Source organism: Notamacropus eugenii, chromosome 6 (genome assembly GCF_028372415.1).
Source record: "Notamacropus eugenii isolate mMacEug1 chromosome 6, mMacEug1.pri_v2, whole genome shotgun sequence".
NCBI lineage: Eukaryota > Metazoa > Chordata > Mammalia > Diprotodontia > Macropodidae > Notamacropus > Notamacropus eugenii.
Window position 1 is genome coordinate 99,483,344 of NC_092877.1, and position 17,353 is coordinate 99,500,696.

Consider the following 17,353-nt stretch of genomic DNA (forward strand, 5'->3'; position numbering starts at 1 on the left):
TCAATAAGATGAAGAGATTGGATTCACTGACCTCTAAGATGCCTTCCAGCTCAAAAACCTGTGATCTGTTGTGATTCTGTGATCAAACGTTAGATATCACCAGTACTTTTTAGAGCCATTTTTCCAGACTTAGCTACTTAATACTGCTGGGGATAGAAGCTCAATTACATGTGGACAGTCTCGGGTGGGTAAAGGTGGGAACTTCTAAATCTTAGAGTTCTCACAAGACCCCCCAGGAAACGACTGGGAATCGAGGTGAACCGAGCTATCTCGTGTATTTCCGCCTCTTCCCGTGAGAAACGTGATGGGAGAGAGCTCTCCCTGCCCTCGAGATTGTCCAGGATCTGGGCACACCTAACAGCACGGTATTCAGATGCAAACTATGCGGCTGGAGAGCTTAAGTAGGATCAGGAAAGCCTGAAAGCTCTCTTGGGCAGAGGGGCCACGTGTGAGGACACAAGGCTCCGCTTTTCCTCTCTCTTCTCTCCCCTCCCCCTCTCTCCCCACTTATACTTCTACTTCCAATTTCTTATTGTAAGATCTTTGCCTCCTTGGGAGATCTTTCTCTCTCCCTCCTAAGGAAGAATTCCCCTGCACTTGTAACCAGACCCTGAAATAAAGCTCAACCCTTGTTTGACTCTGGAACGTCCTTTCTCTCATACGAGCATCTGGTTTGGCCAGCCGAAGACCTCCGATAGAGGTAAGGTAAGACTCGGGTAGCCCTCAGGCCTCTAGCCTGGCATAATACAATGATGTAAGACAATTTTGAAGAACTCATGAAAAAAAAAATGTGATCCACCTCAAGTAAGAGAACTGATGAACTCAGGGCAAATTGCATTTTAATTTTGTTTTTATTTTTCTTTCTTTTTGTGACATAACATGGAGATATGTTTTCTATGACTGCACATATATAATTGATATCATATTGCTTGCCTTCTCAGTAAATGGTGAAGGAAGGAGCAAATTTGGAATCCAAATTTAACAAAAAAGAACATTAAAAAAATAAATAACATATTTAAAAAAACCCTATCCTAACCATCAACAATGTGACTTTATTGTATTTTACAAAAATATATAGGGATAGGAACTTAAGAGCAACCACTATAAATTAAAAAAACTTATCTTTAAAAACACACACATACATATACACATACACATACACGTATAACTTCTGTTGATCTTATAATATAGCCTAGTTGAATGCCTCTCCATATAATTTACATAGATCAGATATACCATGCATGTGCCTCCCAGCAGTGGCATTCTGTGATAACTACAATGAAAAGTATATGATTGAGTATAATTAGTAATTTCAATATGGTAGCTGGAAACGTATGGCACTGTCTATTGCCAATCTAGGACTATTCACTGCACATACAAAATATTTCATATATAATGCTGATGACAACTAATATTACTAAGAAACTACAGCAGATGCTTTTTAAAAATGAACACTTAAGAAATAAAAAAAATAGCAAAAGAAATATTTAGAAAGATGCAATTCATTGGAGCGATCTTTTCTACATTAATATTCATAATCAAAATACAATTGTTTGATATTCATGTGAATGCTATATTTTCAAGTGTAATCAACTGGCTTAATTTTGGGGAAAAGATTTGATTTTTTTTAGTCATTATTTTTGTAATGATAACACAATAACCTTGGGAAAGACTTTTGTAAGAAGAACAAACTTAAAAATCCATTTTCTGTTATCCTTAGAATAGTTTGTGTTTTCAGTAAATAATAATATATCATATTATAGCATTAAGGCAATATCAAAAAGGTTTATGCAAAAGCAGAGGTCAAGTTTTGTCTTCAAACACCATAAAGAACAAATATCTGCAGTATTAAAATATTTATATAGGACCTATAAATTGTAAGCCCACCCACTATGAGAGAGATAATGAATGAAGGAAGGAAGGAAGGAAGGAAGGAAGGAAGGAAGGAAGGAAGGAAGGAAGGAAGGAAGGAAGGAAGGAAGGAAGGAAGGAAGGAAGGAAGGAAGGAAGTTCTCTATACATACACCTGGCATGAGCTCTGTCAACCTCAGTTTCCTTGAAGGTAAAAGTAAGGAGAAATATTAAAACAAAACAATAACAGAAGGAAAAATAGCCTACCTATACTAGAAGTTTGGATTGTTTTATAAAACATGACAAAACAATTTAAGGTATTATTAATAATATACCATTAGTATTTCTTCCAAACCAGTCCTTACAACTATTATTGAAGGGAGAGATTATTGTGAAGATGGGGTCCACCTTCCACTTCACCACCAGAAACAATTGCTGACCAGTTGCCAAAAACAATCAGTGACTCCTTATTTAGTTGGAAATAGAGGTAAATCAGTGGAAAGACTAGGCAAGAGATTACAAAAAAACAAGAGAATTTAACAACGCAGTCCTTAATAAGCTGGGAAAATTAAATTATTTAGAAAAAAATTATCAGATAAAAAACTACAAGGAATATTGAAAAACAGTCTGGCAGAAAATAGGTTGAAACAAAACCTTCCACAACATTTGACAATACATTCTAAATGGATGTGATTTTAATTTTAAAATTCATAATATAAAATATAAGAATAGAAGCAAATTATATAAATCTCACAGTTATAGGAAGGATATGTATTTTAACCAAACAAGGTATTGAGACAATTGCAAAGATACAATAGATAAATTTGATTACATGAAACAAAAAACAAAAAACAAATTTCTGCACAAGCAAAATTAATCCACCAAAGATAAAAGGGGTCAAATGGGGGAAAATATAGATCTTTGTATCAAATATCTCTCATAACATGCAAAGGGGACCATCATTTATTAAGCACATAATATGGGCCAGGTACTGTATAAGTTCTTTACAAATACCCCCTTTGATTGGTGAGGATTTGATATTCAAGATTAAATATCTATCTATCTATCTATCTATATATCTATCTATCTATCTATCTGTATGTATATATCTATATATGTATGTATACATATATAGATATATACATATATATGTGTGTACATATGTGATTTATATACACAAATAAGTACATATACATATGTGTGTATATACAATACATATATACATGTATATAATAAAAATTATAATAATAATATAAATAAATAATAAATAATAAAATAAGTAAATAATAAAAAAAATGTATATTTGTATCTTTAAAATCTCCAATATATAAATGGTTGAGGGATATGGAAAAAAAATATTTCTCAGAGACATACAAGTGACTAAAAACCATATGAAAGAATGCTCCAAATCAATAGCAATATGATAGATGTGAATAAAAATAACCATGAGGTTTTACCTTAGACCCTGCAAACTGGCAAAGATAACAACAAATGATAATAGTCAATTAGTTAATGTTAAAAGAGTTGTGTGAAGATATGCACATTAAAGCTTCATTACTGGACCTGTGCAAAAGCTACAAATACTTTGGAAAGGAATTTGGAATTGCAGTGAAGCAGAATAGATAATTTACAAAAGCAAATGTAATAGCTTTGAATTTGACAAGTGTAAAGACTTAAGTTGGGGGGATAAGAATACATTATTTAATAAAAATATTGTTGGGAAACTAGAAAGTACTATGGAAAAAAATTGTCATAAACCAATATTTCACACCATTTACCAAGTTAAGATCAGAGTGGATATGTGACCTAGACATAAAGAGAGATATAAGAAAATAGGAAGAACATGGAGCATATTACTTGTCAGATGTATGGAGAGGTGAACAATTTATTAATTAAACAAGAGATAGAAAATAGAACATGGTGTAAAAAGGATAATTTAAATTACATAAGTTTTACAATAAATTTTGTACAAATAAACAAATGTATTTTGTCTTGTTTTCTCCTGCCTCTCTGTATTCTGATAGATTAATCCCTCATGTCTGGAATATACTACCTTTTCATCCTGGTCAGTGGAAATCTTTCTTTTCTTCATTGTCAAGTTCAAATGTCACCTCTTTCATAAACATAAACCATGTTATGAGCCACCCTAGACCTCAGAATTGATCTAGTAATCGCTTCTTTCTACCTTTCAATGTTTTTAGCTCACTTTTTCTTGATCTTGTTTCCCTTATTTATTGTATTATGTATTATTCCTCATTCATATGTACACGTAATACTTGAAAAAATACCTGTAAATCTTAAAATGCTATATAAATGTCAGCTATTATTATTAATTATTGCTTTCTTATAATTCTTTCTGATTATTATGGCCTATGTTTTAGATAAATTGGTACTATTTTAAAGATCTGTTAGGCTTTTAACATAAAAACTGACAAATTAATCAAGTTCTAATCATTTTTCTTCCTACATATAATAGAGAAAACTTGTGATTTTATAGTAAAGCATCATTGTGGAGCAAATGCTTGTTTATTGTCCCATGGCAAGAAAAAAAGAAATAATACACAAAGTTATATATATGCAAGACGCAGAAGAATTGGCACTAGAAGACATGAAGTGATTTTGGAACACAGGAATATGCTGGTGGAAGAGCTCTATGGGAATACATTCCAGCTTTACAAGTCTTCAATTCACCAAACTCTGGAAAAAGTGTTAGAGGTAGTCTGATAAGCAAGAGGACTATTATGGCTGAAATGAAACTGGTTCTTACACCAATGACTCAAAATGAAACTATAATTAAACATTCACTGATACATAAATTATTCTTGGACTTTTTTGCCTATGAACCCACAAAACTCAGATCAGAAATGTTTGAAGCAATCAGAGAAACTGTAATATGCTTTGCATATACCTATTATGTACTGTCTGTGGCATGGAACACCAAAGGACAGAAAAGGTTGTTATCAAAACAATGAAGACCTATGCTGAAAAAATAGTGAGCAACGAATATTCTTATTTAATTTTGATGGCAGAATTTGATTATGTTATTGATACTAAGCTTATGAAGTCAACAGTGATGGCAGAAATCATCAATTCCCTGCTGTATGTAGTGACCAATAAACATGGAAGGAAAGTTATGTTGTGCTTACTAACCCCTAGAGATCCTGCACACACTAAACTTGAAATCATTGAAGATCTACAGAAAAGTGATGGAAATGGACATAGTAAGAAATTTAGTATAATATACCCTAAGGAGCTCTTGGAGTCTACTTTCCTAGCCCTCTTATGTGATATGCAGGAGAATGTACAGAAATTGATTACAGATAAATCAACGTACGTATTTGTCATTAAAGTTCTAGGATCTTCCTAGGACATGTACAGTCTGCTGATGAATGTCATTGCCAAATTAGCTGTTCCTGAAATGTTTCCTAGTGACAAGGAAGGAGAGCTCCACTTGGCAGAAGATCCAGCTGGACATCTAATTTTGAAATGTCTAACAGAACAACATGAAAAAATGAAAGAAAAGGGAAGAGAAGGTTCTTCTGCAAAAATATTGGTAGATCATGTTGGTGTCAAGAAATTAAAGACCTGGGGAGTGCTTAATGGAGGTTCTATAATTCTTTCTTGTCCTCTCTAAAGATCTGATATGAAAGTGGTAAAATTAAATCTGAACTGAAAAGTCTCATTCCCACATCGGAAAAGGGAAAACAGCAAAGGCATGTCTGCTTTACTTGAGAAATTAAAAGCTTAAGTGGAAAATAATGAAGAATGAGAATGCATCAGTTTTCCTAGTGGTTCACTTGAAGAATACCACCTAGTTTGATCTTTGTGGTGGGGAGCCACTGAAATATCTATGTCTAAAATAGTTTCTAAAATGAAAAAGAATTGTCAAAGATTGAGCAATATAAATATTCAAATTGTTAATAAAGGACCTATGAAAGATGACACTATCCACCTTCAGAGAAACAACTGGTAAGTTGAAGCATGAATACAATAGTTTTATACACACATATATGCGTGCATGTCTATACACATATATATATATATAATGTATATATATACACACATATATAATGTGTATATATATATATATATATATATATATATATATATATATATATATATAGTGTGTGTGTGTGTGTGTGTGTGTGTGTGTGTGTGTGTGTATCAAATGCCTTCTCTAGTGCATTGTGGAGAGGGAAGGAGGGAGACAGGGAATCAGTTTGGAACTTAAACTGTTAAAAAAAATAAAAAATAAAGGATATTCAATTAGCAATATAGCTACACGTAAATGTGCACGTATATATCTACATTCTCTCCCAAGTGATGTCAATTTACTTATATTCACAAACGAACAATAATACAGTGGCACAAAATCATAAACAGCAACAGTATCCTCATCAGCACCATAGGAAGATCCAGAGATTATGGAGTGGATTTGAGTATTTATAATTTCACTGGCCTTGCCAGAATCTAGGCAAGTTTTTACCTCTGTACCCACAGTGATTTGCACCTTATAGGTACCTAATAAGTGTTTGTTCAATTGGATGGAATTCGATCAAATTGATAGTATTTGCCAGTTTTCATACAAAGGCAGCTTATGTCTAGATGAAGGACAGAACTCCATGTTAGTAATCTTCACACTATTGGGACTAAAAGAAAGCTATGTCATCTGGGGGAAAGTAGAATCTTCCCCTTATTTCAATGGAATATCTTTAATGGGTCATAGTACATAAAGTCATACTACACATTACCTATTAGGTGAAAATGGAGAATTTTCTGACCTACGAAATATAGGAAGTAAAACTAGGGTTTAGTACATACAATATAACTTTCTTTCCATATTTGTTCTTCATTATATTCAGCAGGGAACTGATTATTTCTGACATAACTATTTGCTTCATAAGCTTAATATCATCAGCATAATCAAATGGCGCCAGCAACACTAAATGCGAACTCTGAATTCTAAGAATAAAGTTATTTTCTATGAATAAAATATTTCTATTCATACAATTCTTTAAGTGCTCATAATAATGTCCTTTGTCTTTAACATGGCATCTAAACTTGGCAAAGAAACCTCTCTCTTCTTTGTAGAATCCTACTTATTTCTGAAAGTTGATGATTTCAAAGGAGACATTCATGTTACACATTTATTTCCCTGGCTTACAACATATATTCTGCCACTCTTGTTTTTCTTCTGCATTTATCATTAAAATAATGTTTTAGAAATTACAGAGGCCCATTACAACAAATGGGTCATTCTCTGAGGACTTGAAAAGACATTATTCATTATTTATTTGATTAAATAATTTCAATTCATTTAAGATTCTATAGCATAATTATTTTTAAGATGTCCATTTCGTGTTTTCAAATAGGAGTAATGCTGGCAATTTCTTTTAGAGGGGAATTATGTTTGTCAAAATCCTTACTGGCTCTCTTCAATTCCGGGTCCTCTGTTTTTTGTTTGCAGATATAGAGGAGTTGAGAAATATTTTTATCTTTTGCAGTAGGATGTTTTCAAACTCATTTAGTGTGGCTAGTTCTTCTGGCAGAGGATCAGTAGACATGTTCAAAGGAATCAAATCAAAACATTCTGAGAAGGAATGAATTTTTGCTGTGGCGAAGTCAGACCAAAAGACGAACATCATTCAGAAGTCAATCCCCCTACAGAATTTAATATGCCCAACAGACTCACACACTACACAACACAGTGCAAATATTTGTAAAAGTTGCATATTCACAAACCAGCCTCCCTCAAGATGGATGATGCCATTGAATACAGGTTATTTTATCACTTCTGAAAAATCACCCCTGAAATTAAGTACTCAACTGTATTCTTTTCTTTTTATCACACTCAGGTGGTAATGTTCTTTAGCAAAGCTGCTGCTTAGAAGAGAGTCTAACTCTATTTTAAGTTACCTTTTGAAACAGAAGAAAAATTATGTTTATTTCATTGAACTTAATATCCTACATTTGGGTTAGAATGAATTGAGTCCTGCAACTCCTTGCCTTTCCATAAATTCTCAGAAGCAGGTAAGGTTGCATTTGTCACTCCATTAGCCAAAATCAGCCTATATGGGACAGGAAAAACAAATTTTCATCAAAAGCCTTCTGGATTAAGAAGAAAAGGCAATCTAATTACATCTCAAATAAGGAAAGGAGCACCTGCTCTGTATCTTTATAATATATAACCTCTCCTTAGTAATGATAGGAGAGACAGATAGAGAGATAGACACCTTTAAATATAGACATATTTCTTTCTATACATACATATGAAGAAGTATATATGGATATGAAAATGATTAACTGTGCATAGCATGTAAACTGAAATGTTTGCAATACCTCAGTTAGAGGGACTAATTGTCATAGCTCTTTGATATCTCTTTGATTGCTGTTTGATTGCCTACCACTCTATTCACTGTGCCACCATCATATTTTTAGTTTCCTTTCTTAAGGGACTATTGTAGCAACTCCAAAAAGACCTTCAAAATAAAAATTTTAATTTTTAAATCCCCCTTTTGTGAGCATAGGAATATGGATTATTTTATGGGGTGGCAGGATAGTTTTAGAATGAGAATTTTGCAAACACTAGTTTAAAAAAAATAAATTAATGTTCAGGACCAAATCATCACAGATCAACTTAAATTGCTCTTTGTACAATTTTATATGTGCAGATCAAGAAGCAAGTCAGTGTTGACTAGAGAAATGCAAATCAAAACAAATTTTAGGTACCACATCACACCTCTCAGATTGGCTAACATGACAAGACAGGAAAACTAAAAATGCTCGAGAAGATGTGGAAAAAAAAAATGGGACACTAATGCATTGTTGTTGGAGTTGTGAACTGATCCAACCATTCTAGAGAACAGTTTGGAACTATGCCCAAATGGCTATAAAAATGTGAATATCCTTTGATTCTGCAATACCACTTCTAGGTCTGTATTCCAAAGAGATCATAAAAACGGGAAAAAGGACCCACATGTACAAAAATATTTATAGCAGCTCTTTTTGTGGTGGCCAAGAACTGGAAATTGAGAGAATGTCCATCAGTTGGGGAATGGCTGAACAAGTTGTGGTATATGAATGTAATGGAATACTATTGTGCTATAAGAAATGACAAAGAGGTGGGCTTTGGAAAATCCTGGAAAGACTTCTATGAACTGATGCTGAGTGAAGTAAGCAGAACAAGGAGAACATTGTACACAGTGACAGTCATATTGTGTGATGACTGACTGTGATAGACTTACCTCTTCTCAGCAACGTAGGAACCTAAAATAATTCCAAAAGACTCACAATGGAAAATGTCATCCACATCCAGACAAAGAAATATAGGGTCTGAATGCAGATCAAAGCATACTATTTACTCTCTTTTTTGATTTGTTTTCTTTCTGATGGTTATTCCTATACATTCATATGTTTTAGGAATTCATATGTTCTAAGAAGACATGGTGAGTGAAAGACACGGTAGGTAAAAGAGGAGAATGTAAAAGCTGGCTTGAAGTTTAAAATTAAAAAGAAAGCCAATCAAAAAACAGATCTGCACAATCGGTCCCATCACTTTCTGGTAAACAGAGGGAGATAAAATGGAAGCAGAGTCAGAATCTTAGACTCAAAGAACAATGCAGAGGGTGACTGCAGCCATGAAATTAAGAGATGCTTGCTTCTTGGAAGGAAAGTTGTGACAAATCTTGACAGCATACCAAGAAGCAGAGGCATCATCTTGATGACAAAGTCCATGTAGTCAAACTTATGGTTTTTCATCAAGTAATGTATAGCTGGGAAAGCTGGATTATAAGGAAAGCTGAGTGCCACAGAATTGACACTTCTGAACTTAGGTGATAGAAAAGACTTTTGAGAGTCTCTTGGACAGCAAGTACATCAAATGAGTCAATACTTAAAGAAATTACTTCAAACTGTTCACTGGAAGGTCAAATATTGAAGTTGATACTTTAACACTTTGACCACATCATGAGGGGACAAGAACTCATTGGAAAAGACCCTGATGTAGAGAAAAATTGAAGACCAAAGCAAAAGGGAATGACAAAGGATAAGATGGACAGAGAGTATCATGGGAACAATGAACAGGAATTTGGACAAACCTTGAGAGATAATAGAAGATAGAAAGGTCTTGTGTGCGAACATTCATAGAGTCATGAAGAGTCAGACACAACTAAATGACTGAACAATAACTTAGTCTCTATCTCTGTCTCTTTGTCACCCTATTACTCTCTATTTACTTGGAATTTAAACATCAGAAAAGACGTCATTTCTATATACGACAGAACACAAAAAGATGATTCTAAATGAAATTATAAACCCTTATTTCATACTGCTTGCTTTCAAAGAAAGCATATAACAAAGTCTATGTCCATTTCAAAATGATCCTTTCTGTGTGCTTTCATCCAAACTTCCCTCTGTTCTCTTCTGTAAATTAAAGGGGGAAAAAGATACAATGACCATTTATTTTATTTTGGCATCACTATTGTGAATTTTCAAATCCCAAACCTCCTGCAATTAAAAAAGAGAGAAAAAGGAAGAGAACAACAAACCATTTAAGAAAATAAGCATAGTTAAGCTAAATGAATCTAAACAGAAGTTTTATTCAGACTGTCAAAAGCTGAATAACATTATTCATCAAAATTCCTCTGGAGACATAGTTGGTCATTGCATTGATCAAAGTTCTAACGTCTCTCAAAGTTGATTTTCTTTTCAGTCACTCTTGTTCTTTTTTTTTTTTAAATAATAAATTGTTCTCTTGCTTCTGAAAACTTTGCTCTCCATCTATTTATACTACTGAGGATTCTTTGAAATTATGTCTTTAATAAATAATTTTATTAATAAACAAATTAATAATCATTAATAATATCAATTAATAATTTAATAAATAATAAGTGTTTTGGCTATGGAAACTATTTCATTCAAATTCTAGCATATTCAATTTATTTAAACATTAATTGTCTAAGGGGCAATCTAAGACATCCCCCTATATTCTAACTGTTTCACCCTTTCCCACCCCTGCACATTTTCCCTCTAAGGAGCAGGAGGTTTGTTTTGTTTGTTACTTTTCCCTGGTTGATATTTTCCTACCTCTTAATCCAACTACTCCATATCAGCTTATCAAGATGGTGGTGGTTATTTGACTTGCTTGGCACACGTTGCTTTTTGTCTCCCTCAGGGTACTTTGCTTGCTGGATTGCCTTATCTGTGTGTCACATTTGTTTGGCAATTGGTGGGGCCTCTTATCACAGGAGTTACTTCCCTGGGTGATAACTCTAAGACCTAGTCTAGAAGCAGGTCCAGTGGTTTGAAGGGTGGTACCACTTCCAGGGCCTCTGTGGCTGTCTGTTCTTGGTAACTAGTCAGTAGTTTGTCTCTGGTAATAATGAGGTAGGTGGACCTCATTTCCATTTCTTCCATCACTGATGTCTATGGGAGCTGGAGTAAAAGCAGGTTTTAGGGTTTGGAGAAGCATTGATATCTTCAAGGCTCTTGGGCTCAGAGTTCTAAGATTTCTCTATCAGAGTCTGAAAGAAGATGGTGTTTTAAGGAAGTGGTGGGGGTAGTTTAACTTTCAGGAACATGTTGCTTCCTGTGTCTCCCTCAGCATGACTTGATATTTCTTTACTTAAATATATAAATAACTTCCTAAAAACTAGTGACAGAAAATTAGGGGGTGGTCTTCATGACATTGGCTAAGTTGATTCAACTTTTTGGACCTCATTTTTCTCTTCTCGACCTCATATACTTAAGAGAACTGGATCATTATATTCTCATAATACTGGAAGAGGAGCCAGAAGACTGTTTTTTTTTTTTGGTTTTGTTTTTTTTTAGTCCTGGGTTTACTTCTTAAAAGTTATATGGCATTAGGCTAGTGACTTAATTTCCTATGATTCAAATAACCCTGCTATCTCTAATATCTTTCCAGGCCTTAAGTAGTGTGATTCAATTTAGAAAAATTAAAAATAAATGATTAGATTACATGCAAAACACTTTGCAAATCTTAACCTACTCTATCTATTTAACTTTGTATACTCAACTTTTCACCATCAAAGCTATGGTATAAATCAGCTGTACACACTTTATATTTAGCCATTTTGAGGGGTGGTGTTCATTTTGTTCAGCATGCCCCTATACTAGTGCTCCTCTTTTTCCATACCATACCTTTGATACACATTGAGGACAAAGATTCTGAACCTGGGTTTCATGAAGTTATCTTTTCTATTTATCTATCTGTACTTCAAAAGAAATGGACTTATTTATAATCCTATATATTTTATGCATTTAAATACATTCTGAAAAGTGCTCCACGGCACACAAAGGACTTAAGAAACACTGATTCAGAGAAAAGTCAGTGTATGAAAAATGGGACATAAAATGAGAACTTGCAGTCCAAATTGATATCTTTTCAGTTTATGTTCTTCCCTTCTGGCACATTCATTATGTGCTTTTTAAGGCTTTCCCACAGAATAAAGTTGACAACATGCATCTGGTCCAATTAAAAATGCCCTCTAACTTCTGAACCATATCTAGTTATCTCTGAGATACTTATTACACAGTTGAGCTTTCCCAGCAACTTTTCCCTATAGAAATTATGCCATCTATGAGAAGACCAGCTTAGTAATTGGTGCTGAATGTTAAGAGGTTGAGGGATAGGGGAAACTAGCCAGCTGGTCAGGATGGAGGTGCAGGGATACTTAGTGTCTATGGCTAATGTGATTGGCATATGCTTCCCTCACTTCACCCACCACAGCTGGAAAGACAGTTGTAGGCAATGGACAGCTGATTCTCTAGCAGATCTGAGTAAAAGAACCAGAGAAATTGAGAAGTCAAGATTTCAACCTTCCATATCATTACATGTCATTAGCACTTTCAAGGAAATACGAAAGAAGGAACTATTTATTGTCCGCTATGTGCCAAGCACTGTGCTGAATGCTTTACAAACATTATCTTACTTGATTCTCACAGTAAACCTGTGAGAGAGGTGCGATTAATGTCTCCATTTTTATAGTTGAAGAAAATGAGCCAGACAGTGCTTAAAGTGATTTGCTTAGGGTCATGTTAGGTTAGTAAGGGTCTGAAGCTGGATTCAAATTCAGCTTTTCCTAACTCTAGGCCGACTACTCTATCCATTGTGACCCTCTAGTTTCTTCTAATAAGTAAAGGTGAGAATGCACCTCCTTAAAAACTAAAGTGCTTGTAGAATTTAAGGGGATCTTGGATGTTTTGGGATGCTTGGAAACTGAACAGTATTAATCAGAGAATGCTTTCTGGAAGTGCTGAAGCCCATCTAAATGGGCTTTTTAATGAGTAATAGGGACAATTTATTTCCCAGACCTCTCACTGAAATTTCTATTTCAGTCAGTAGGTAACATGAAGCATGCTTGTGTATTTGTGTGTGTTTAAAGTGATATAACTATTTCTCTTTAAAAAATAAATCTAACCCCCTGATTTTGGTTTACTCAAGCTCCAGAAAACACATTATTTTCTTTATTCACAAATATTTTGGGAAAGGTAGACAATTATGCTAGTAAGGGCCATTTTTTCAGGTAAGAGTACGATTAGGAGTATGATTATCTTCTCCCATGCAGGGAGATGAGCATCTTGCCCTACCCCTATCCCCTCACTCCTTTAATTTTAATTCAGTTCCAAAAAAAATACCTTATTGAGGGAGAATTGGAAAGGATATTCCTGTTGCCTTCTTTGAAATGATACTCTTGTTTTCTCAGTGAAAAGGAATGAAAACGTTGTTACACTATTTTTTTGGATATAACTCTTATTTCAGTGCCTTCAAAAATAAGACAAGAGAGGAGGATGCCACCTTATTATCCTGAGCAACTTGAAACTGCTTTGTCCACTCACTTCCTGATCCAAATGATAATGTATCTGAGCAAGACCAAGGAGCCAAGCTTCCCACCTGTGGTTGGAAGAACTCTTCAAAGGAGGAGAACCAATGACTTTGGAGTCTTGAGGATTGCCCACTGTGTGTCAGAGATGTCAGGACATGTGTTTTCCTCCTAATCTGGAGGGCCTCCTCTGAGTGCACTTGTTAAGTTTGACATGTTGGAAGGAGCTCCTGTGCTAGAGAAGAGAGAAGTATAAATAGCCTACGAAAACATGGCAGGGAATTGTTTGTGAAAAGTTGTCAGCTTGAAAGGGAGATCCCAGCAGGAAGATGAGGAAATACCAATTAGCAGGCAGGCCTCTGGGTTTTACTGACACTTGACTATTTCTTGTGCTTGTCACATGGCATGTTAGTGTGCATTAGCCATAAAAGTGAATTTAGAATGTGACCAGGAGGATTTTAATCCCTTTTCTATATATTATTTTAGAAGGGATGTCAGAATATCTCCCCACCTGAAAAAATGCTAATTTAATAAGTCACATTTACATAGCATTTGAGAGTTATAAAGTACTTTGCATATTACCATAGATCTTGTTTTATTCTCACACCAGCCCTGCAAAGTAATGCAGGTATCTTGTATCCCCATTTTAAAGATGAGGAAACTGAGCCTGAAAAGTTGTGATGTCTTGAGGATCATAAAGTTAATAAGTATCAGAAGTTAGATCCATACCCATGCGCAATAGTGTTCTTTCTCTAAAATAAATCAATAGAATGTCAGGGTTATTTTGTCCGCTGGCATAGCAGAGTTGGAGTTACAAAACTGTGTTAGTGATATATAGTGTACCAACAACACTAGAAAGTTTTTTTTTCCTGTCATCATAAACTTGCGTTTGTAACATATATTGTTTTAAACCCTTACACCCAAGGGAAACAGTCAGAAAGCTCTTTAGAGAATGAGAATTCTTTCTCCTTTTCATAATTTCAAGATGTATTCAAATTACAACCTCAAGTGACTTTACAGCTGAACTTTGGATCTGTGATAATCAACTATTTTTGTAATTCCAAATGATAAATCTTCCATGTAGAAAGTAAGGTTTGGATGGTTTTTAACTCAGAATGTGATTTGTAATGATATCTGCCTCTGCAAAGTATGGCATTTAATGGCATAGAAATAAGTACAGTGAATTGAAATATGTGACCAACTTAGTTGCCTCACTTATCCTCATCTAGCTTTAAAATAAAGAGGTTATCCTAGATATTATCTTAGGAATATCATTTCCAGTTTTAAACTCTATTGAAACCCTATTACTCTGTTCAGTGTTCTTTCTCTAAAGTAAATCACTAGAATGTCAAAGTTATTTTGTCTACTGACATTGCAGAGTTGGAGTTAACAAAACTATTTCTATGATTCTATGACTCCAGAGATGGAATACCCTTGGGCAAATTACATGGCCTCAGCTTCCTTATGAAAACTGAGTTGGGAAGATTTTGAAGTACCTTCTAAACATACATGCCAAATTGTTGTAGAAATAATACCAGACTAAGCATCAAAAGATCTAGGTTGTAACCCTACTAACTAGTTGATGGATTTTAGTCATTCAATATTTCTTAGAATCAATTTCCTTCTCTACAAAACGGGAATCACAGATTTAGCATCACAGAAAACTTAGAAGTGCAATTTCAGTCCCATTTTACACTGAGAAACCCAAGGCCTAGATGGGTGAGGCAATATGGTCACACAAGTAGCAAACAGCCGAACTAGGATTTCAATCCAGATCCTTTGAAGTCAAATTCACTGCTATTTCTATTACTCCATAAAACCTAAATAATAATCCCTCTTCATCCTTCTTCATAGAGCTATTATGAAAACAAAATATGTTCATATAGTATAGTCTTACAGTAGTAGTGATATCAAAATTATCATATTGTAGAGCTTTCAATGTATGTGACAGGTGTAGGGGATAGGGACGTGTGTCTCCTAGCTCACACTTCTCATTGAATGAATCAATCAATCGCATTATTGAAGGCACCTCTATTAAATTAATCAAAGCTATAAACTAGGTTCAGATGACCTTTTCACTGAAACTGGAAAGGAGACAAATGCTTGAAGTTATTGAGTGAAATGATGTAACTATACAGGGAATATATTGGAATTGACTGAAAGGATTCAGTAACAACCTGTGGGTTAGGATAAAAACAACAAGCTAGTTGAGTACATGGGATTTATATAGCAGGCTAGTCTAATGATAAGGGAGTCTCATCCTAGCCCTTGGAGAGAATCTCTGACTCTTCCCTATTCTGACCAAAGGAACACTACCAAACATTGAAAGGTCTGGAAGATGTGGACTTCCCATTGGCAAGTGCAAGTGTTTCACTGGGACAACAGAAACTGATTATAGGGTCCTTTCCTAAAATAATTCTTTACTCTGGTGTCTATTTTCATTTAAACTCTATTATGTACTTTTGGGAGAGAGTGCTCTAGACTTTTTGGAGGATATTTTTATAACAGTTTTTACTATATAACCTTTGTAAAAGTTAATTTATGTAAATTGATTGATTGATATTAGGAAGAGATTAATTGATAAATGAATTTGGGAAGCACAATTGTAGGAACTCATAAGCAGTAGTTTGAGAAACCATCCCTCTGCCCTCAAAGTTGTAGGTGTAACCCTAGCTACCTTCTGGGGACCCAGGCTGCTACATCAAGTCAGTTGGAAGAGTGAGCCCAGAGACTGTACTACATACTTGAACTTTTTCTGAGATAATTATTGGACTTTTTGAATTTGAGAGTGGAGAGAGATTGTCCACCCAGGACTATAATTATCGAATACTCCAGTTCAGGGATTCAGGACAGAAATAGCAGAATTTCCCTCTGTCTGTATTTCTGCCTCTCTTATTTTAAGACAAAAACATATAATCAGTTTCTGTTGTTTTCTTTTCCTTAATATTAGACGAATTTCTTTGTTATAATTTTTGCTTATTTGAATGATGCATCAATATATTTTGTATTTTTATACTCAGTATGTGTATATTGGGATTAGGACATATATAGGATTTTGAATTTCTAAAATGCTAGTATCTAAAAGTTTGTCTAAATGGTAATGGTAATATTTTACAAATATTCAGGTTTTATTTGCTTTTCTTTTAATATATAATTTATTTATTTTTCATTTCTTAACCTTCATTTCCACAACAATTTGAATTCAAAATTTTCTTCCCATCTCTCCCTGCCCCCCACCCCAGGAGAGTATGCTCCCCATCCACCCCTTCCTCCAGTCTGTCCTCCTCTCTATTACCCACACTTCTTGTATTCCCCTTCCCTTCTCTTTTCTTGTAGGGCAAAACAGATTTTTATACTCCATTCCTTGTATAGCTTAGTTTCCAGTTGCATGCTAAAATAATTTTGACATTCATTCTTAAAGCTTTGAGTTCCATAATCTCTTCCTCCCTCCCCACCCATCCTCACTGAGAAAACAAGCAACTCAATATTGGTCATACATGTGAAACAATGCAAAGCACTTCCATATATTATGGAAGTATATGTTTATGTTGTAAAAGACTAACCACCTTTCCCTTTGTCCTGTCCTGCCCTCAATTAGTTCCATTCTCTCCTTTGACATGTTCTCCCACAATAGTGTCTGCTTCTGATTATTCCCTTTCCCA

The 17,353-nt window shown here is 34.5% G+C and overlaps 1 pseudogene; it reads left to right on the forward strand.

The window, feature by feature from the left end:
* Window positions 1–2,830: 2,830 nt before the first annotated feature.
* Window positions 2,831–5,599, forward strand: LOC140512091 (pumilio homolog 3 pseudogene; annotated as a pseudogene).
* The last annotated feature ends 11,754 nt before the right edge of the window (window positions 5,600–17,353 follow it).